Genomic DNA, 6,596 nt, shown 5'->3' with positions numbered 1-6,596 from the left:
CACCATCCATTTGCTCTCTGTTTCCGGGCGTCTGTTTTGTTTTGTTTTGCTCATTCCTTTGTTTTGTATTTTTTAAAAAAAATTCTACATATCAGTGGGATAATTGTCTTTCTCCGACTTATTTCACTGAGCACGTTACCCCCAGGTCCATCCGTGTTGTCGCAAATGGTGAGATCGCATTCTTTTTCATGGCTGCGTAATGTTCCGTTGTATATATGGGCCACCTCGTCATTATCCAGTCTTCCTTTGCAGGGGACTTGGGGTGCTTCCATATCTTTGCTCTTGTAAATAATTCCGCGGTGAGCATAGGGGTGTGTAGATCTTTTTGAATTTGTGTTTTGGAAAAAATATGTATATACACACATTTGTGACTCCCTCCATGTTACGGGAAGCGTTCCATTTTTCTGGGGTCCTACTAGGAAAGTGGCCTACTGGGGCCACTTTCCTAGTTTCCGCTTCTTGGGCGAGGTGCGTGCTGGTTCCCGAGGAAGCCCCGAAGCCTCATCCCCACAACCCTCCCGCGATTCTGCTTCTTGTCCTCGAAACTCTCACAGCTTTTCAACAAAGTGCTTGTCACCTGCATTTCTCAAGTGATCAGCGTCAGAAATTAAACTCTGACGACGGACTCCGCCCTTCGGAGGCAAAATCTGTGACACGGCCCCACGCTCGATGGCTGCCGGGTGATGGTGTCAGGACGTTTTTGAGCCCCGGTCGCTAAGCATTTTAACAAATAAACGATTTTGAGAAATGACGTCCTTTTCTGCAGCGCCACGCTGTTTTCAGCCTGCCGACTCCCCCGATCACGTCTCCCCCCTCCCCGCTCGGTCGCCCCCGGCCCGTTCGGGCGAATCCGTCGCTCTACGCTCAGCGCCCGCCTGTGCCTGCGGGTGGCCTGGCGACCGCGCAGATCCGTCCGGGATCCGTCCAGTGCAGCGTGCGCATCTGAGCTCCTGTCGTGGGCAGTAACGACCGGCTTCGATTTCCCGATTCCGAAGCCTCTGAGGGCATCGCGCCGTGGCCCCCCGACGGGCAGTCCCGGGGTGGCATTACGCGTGAAAAGCGTTTGTCGGCGATGACTCCACCGCAGTCTCACAGTCGGGACGAGGCGCGTCAATGGTCTTTCGTTTTATCTCTGTGCCATGCCCTGCCTTTTTTTTTCTGCCCCCCCCCGTTTGTGATTTTAGGGCCATCTCCACGTTCAAAGCTCTACACTCTGCCCGAGACGTGGTTGGTGGACACGTGGCATCTGGAAGATGATGCGTATGGCTTACGACGGCGCTGTTCGCCGCAGATTCGGGTGTTTTTTTTTTTTTTTAAATCACAGGACTTTGTTCTGAGCGCTGCACCTTGGCCGTATGTTCGTTTCCTGCTCCTCAGAGCTTTCGCTCAGAGACTCTGGCTCTCTGTCTGCCCTCCGTGTCCTCTCCCTCCCTAATCATTTTACTATCTCGTCATCTTTTTCTCCCGAATTCTGTTTTTCAACAAGTCTCTCCACATTATGGAGTCGATCCACCGCATTGTTCATTCTGAGCTTTGTCGAGTGCGCCAGCCGTCTGAGGATGGTTCAAGGCCAGAGGGGACAGCCATCCAGTGAGGTTCAAGGACAGAGGGGACAGCCATCCAAAGACAGTTGAGGCTAGAAGTGACAGCTGTCCGAGGACGGTTCAAGGCCACACTAGACGCCCGACCCGCTGCATGTGGTCTCATGCTGGTTCGGCAAACTCAGGATGACAGATGCTCTGTGTCCCTCGTCCTTTGTGCGTATGGTCTTCCTGGCGTTGCGTAGAAAAGTCGGGAACGAGGGACTTGCAAGAGGACGCCCCTGCCCTTCTTCGCAGCCCTGACGTGGTGGCCTGGCGGGGGTGCCTGTGTGCGCGGGTGTGTCTGCGTGTGTGTGCGTGTTCCTGTCTCATCTCTTCCTCCTCCTCTCCCCTTTTTAAAAAGCAGTGTATGACCTTGATGACAGATCCCTCTCTGAAATACCTGTGTGTTTTTTCGCTCATTCAACTTTTACCCAAAAGATCACTGCTTTGCTCAGAATCCCCGCCGTGGGAATGACTATACGGGCTTCGGAACGAGTGGGACGTCACGTCTGCCTGGGATGATGGGCGTGCCAGAACCCGGCCGTCTCCTTGCTCTGCACGCGTGGACTCGGGGACCATGAGCGCCAGCCTCTGAGCCGCCCAGGCCCTGCGGGTCCCCTGCATTCCTCAAACACCTCTCTGGTTTCACTGGTCCTGGGATGCGGGTGTTAGACCCGGGACCTCCAGCGGGCTCAGACGGATGGATGCACTGGCAGGGGATTCAGGGTTCGGGGCTGTGTCCCTACGTTCGTTGTTCTCAGCCCCCGATGCCCGGTCCACACGCCCTGGATTTTCTAGGCCTGTTCTGGTGGCCAAAGGTGCCTTGGCCTCTGCTTGAGGCAACCCAGGTGGAGTTCACTGGGCCTCTGCTGAGTCTCCCAGAGACACTGCGTATCTGTCATCTGTCTATCTTCTATGCTATCTATCTATCTATTTATCTATCTATCTATCTATCTATCTATCTATCTATCTATCTATCTATCTATCTATCTATCTATCTATCTAACTAACTATGTATCTATCTATCTATCTTGTATGTTTGTCTGACTATCTATCTATCTATCTATCTATCTATCTATCTATCATCTATCCATTTCTCTATCTATCACCTATCTATCTATCTATCTATCTATCTATCTATCTATCTATTATCTATCCATTTGTCTGTCTATCTATCATCTATCTATCTATCATCAATCTATCATCTGTCTATCTATCTATCTAACTATCTATCTATCTGTCTATCTATCTGTCATCTATCTATCTATCTATCTATCTATCTATCTATCTATCTATCTATGTATCTATCTATCTATCTATCTTGTATGTCTGTCTGTCTGCAGGCGAAAAATGGGGCCGTCGGCAGACGCGAAGCCGCTGGCACCCAGATCTCAGACTCTCAGCTTCCGGAAAGAGCTAAGGCGTTTGCTATGGCAGCCCGAGCTGACTGACTCGACGGCAGAGCTCAGAAAGCTCTGGGCCTGTCCTCACGACGCGAAAGCAGCTGAACAGACGGAAAGTCAACATCTCTTCCTAAATCCTCAGAGACTCAGGGTCACGGGGCACAGCGCAGCCCCCGGAGCTTGGACAGACACGTGATGGACGCAGAGTCACAGGCCACCGGGACCAGAAGCTCCCGGCGGAGCAGCCCCTGGCGGGAACACTCACAGGGCAACTGCTGAGCCACGTGGGAGCAAGTCCGAGCATGGAAAATTCCCGGATGTGAGTGAGGGCGATGGACGTGGCTCATGCTCCCGTCCAGGCGCCAGCGAAGCCGCACTGGCCACCTGCGAGGGCCACGCACCCCCTTGTTCTGAGGGCACGGGCGTCTCTGCCCAGATGTCCCCGCAGTGTGAGCCACTGGGCCCCGGGCCACCAAGCCGGTCTATGTGGTGGGGGGAAGCCAAGTGTGGAGCGGCTGCGGGATGAGACCTCAGGCCACACGGTCCCCAGCGTGACGGGCTGTGCTGTGCCCCCCAGATGCACCTGGGGGAGCCTCAGCCCCAGGACCTCAGGACGTGGCTGGATGTGGAGACAGGCTTTACGGAGCGGATTCAGTTACATGGGGTCACCAGGGTGTCCCTGATCCCACAGGACTGTGTCCTTATAAGAAGAGGGGATGACACAGAGACACGCAGAGGGACCACGTGAGCACACGGGGAAGGGACGCGTCCACACGTCCAGGACAGAGGCCCCGGGAGGGACCGGCCCTGCCCACACCTGCCTCTCGGGCGTCAGCCTCCAGGACCTGAGACAGCCGAGTGTCTGCTCGTCATTCACCCTGTTTGCCATACTTTGCTGCAGTGGCCTTGGCAGAAAACACCACAAAATCCACAACAATTGCACAACAATCCACAGAAATCCTCCCCTGAGGAACATGGCTGCCACGATTATTCCTGTTCCTTAAAAAACGGTGAGAAGAAGCACGTGAAGAGAGGCTGGAGGCAGCAAGGGACGTTTCACGAACCAAATATTGTGACAAATGAGAACAGGTTAATTGCACGCTTTAAAAAAATGTCAGTTCCTTGCGAAAAAAGGACTTTTCTGAAATTAATTTCTGAGATCATTAGATCTTTTAAAAAATTTTTCTTACAGCAGAGAATTCTCTCTCTCTCTCTCTTTTTTTTTTTTTTAACCATATGGCACGTTCTCGGCTATTTGAATCCGAGACCCGGGAAAGGACCGGGCACTCCCGTGGAAAACGCCTGTTTGTGGCTCTGCAGTGACGTGGCATCTCCCCCTCTCTGCGGTTTTCACTAAAAAAACAGGAGGTGACAGAGGCAGCGACAGCCTCCTGGGCAGGAAATGCAGAGACTCCCGGCCTGCGACGCTGCCTCCTGCCCCATCCCCGAGGACCGTGTGTCCTGGTGGGGCCGCTGTCGGCGGCTCTGTCCCCCGGGCTGCCGTGGCCTCCCGCGTCCTGCGCCCTGCGTGGGCTGCGTCCTTCCGTGGCCGCACGGGGCCCTGTCAGACCGCAGTGCTGGCTTTGTGACCCTTTCCGGACGTTTGCATTAAAGGTTTCTGTTTCTCCCTGGCATTTTTTTCAATGTCCTAGTTATATTTGCTATTTCAAGTATCCATAAAACTACAGAATTAACAGACAGTCTTTGTCCTTTCTTAAATATCTGTGGCACCACGTGCATGCGCGCACACACACACACACACACACGCACACACCCCCACACGCACACACACCTTGTGGGATTAGCTCGCATCCTGATGGGGGTTCTTGTCCGATGCCTGCGTTGCTCCGGGAGGATGGAAGCGTCCGCACGTCATCGCAGACACGGGCAGGACAACACGGCCAGGCTCTGAGCCCGTGAACACACGCGCGTGCGACCCTCGGGCTGCGTCCCGTGTGCCCGGCACGCCGAGGGACGTGAGCCACTGCAGGCGGCGCCGTCGGCTCGCACGAAGCCGACATCGGTCCCGTCGCCACGGCCGGATGTCACCGTGACCCGGGGGAGTGTTTTGGTGACTTTCTGCCAAGGGAAGCTCTCTGGAAAAACCAACAAAAGACGCTTGAAGACCGTCTGCGAGGAAGCAGCCCGCCGGGGGGCGCACTGGCAGCCGTTGGGGACATACGGAGCTTGTCTGCGTCTCTGTGTTGCCTGTTCTTCGGGAAGCTTCTTAGCTTCTTAGTAGCTGCCTGGACGACCAGGTTCTGTCAGACCTGGCCTGTCCTTCACGACCCCAGGAAGGAAACGATGCACAAAATCGACACGGTACCCCAAGCAAAGGGCTGTCATGATCGGGCCGATGAGGGGACGTCACTCCCAGCTGTGAGTGTCAGGCCCTTGGGGACGCAGGGGACAGGGGCGTGGCTATCGGTGTAGATCACGTGACATGGTGACGCCGACTCTAAACAGCGTCTTTAATCCCCCGTCCGGAGTCACCGAAGCTGGAGTCGTGACCTCTGCTTTCTCGTCGTCCTTGCAAATGGGTCTTTGGGACACAGGTTGCCCAGGCCCCGTCCGAAGGTGACTCTGTCCTGCTTTAACATCCCGAGGGTCTGAGGATGAGACGAGCCGACGGCTCCCCTGGGACGGGCGCTCGGCTCCCTTTCCTGGTGTCCGTTTGCTGCGATGTCACGGCTGTCACGGTGGGAACATCTGTGAGCAGGTCGCCTGTCCCGGAACCCTCGTGCGTCTCTCTCTGGTGTCGGACACACGCGTGTTGGTTCCTCCGAGAGCCAGGTTTCCCTTTCCTTCTGTGAATCTCCGTTTTCAACGGCTTTTCCGTGTCATGCGTGGACGATGCTGCTCAGCTGGTCGCTGCTGCAAAGCTTCTGTCTTTGCAGGTTTTTTCATCAGAACGATGCGAACGTCACCACATGAATCCCGTGAGCCTTGTTCGCCGTGTTCCGAGGCACTCGGTGTAGGTGGGACCGTCCGTTCTTTGACAGCTGGAAAGAATTTGCTAAAAACACCTCCTGTCTGTCCCTGCCGTCCGCACTCCGCCGAGAGCCATTCATTTGTAATTTCTGTGTTTCTTTCATGTTCATAGTTCTGAGTCGTAATTCCCGGGATTAGCTCGTCATCATCAGCGTTTTCTTGCAAAAGGGTCCACGTCTTTGCGATTTTCCTATTTGAGCCGTCGAGGTCACGTAGTAGGAATGCGCTTGGCAGGAGGGGCCTGTGACTTTCGGATCTCGTGCGACACGCACGTCCCTGGTTGCAGGGTGCACGTGCAGCCCCGTGGCATATCCCGTGCCCAGTCTTGTCTGCGTCCCTGTATTGGGCTCTCGTTTTGGACTCTCCATCCGCGAGCTGATCACACGTGTGCCCCGAAGTCTCCCGAGAGTTCTGCTGCCATCCCTTCCTCCGTGTGCGCCGAAGCGTGCTCGACGCTCAGCATCTCACGGGGCGTGTGTGACTCCGGGGGACACGTCCAGGGAATGGCAGCTGCCGATGGAGCGTCACGTGCACCGCTCACGAGCCGCTCTGTCCATGAACGTTTTCATCGGGAATCAGCCCTATCTCGTAGGACTGCGGCCAACCCTGCTTTTTTTTT

General features: G+C 55.0%; 1 protein-coding gene across 1 annotated transcript in view; it reads left to right on the top strand.

Annotated features, from left to right (window-relative positions):
* ZBED1 (zinc finger BED-type containing 1) overlaps positions 1–6,596 on the top strand; it is a 44,351-nt gene that overhangs the window by 35,796 nt on the left and 1,959 nt on the right. The window lies entirely within an intron of this gene.

The sequence above is a fragment of the Pteropus vampyrus genome, unplaced genomic scaffold (genome assembly GCF_000151845.1).
Source record: "Pteropus vampyrus isolate Shadow unplaced genomic scaffold, Pvam_2.0 Scaffold822, whole genome shotgun sequence".
Classification (NCBI taxonomy): Eukaryota; Metazoa; Chordata; class Mammalia; order Chiroptera; family Pteropodidae; genus Pteropus; species Pteropus vampyrus.
The sequence above is the reverse complement of the archived record's forward strand: the minus strand, read 5'-3'. Positions and strand labels throughout refer to the sequence as shown.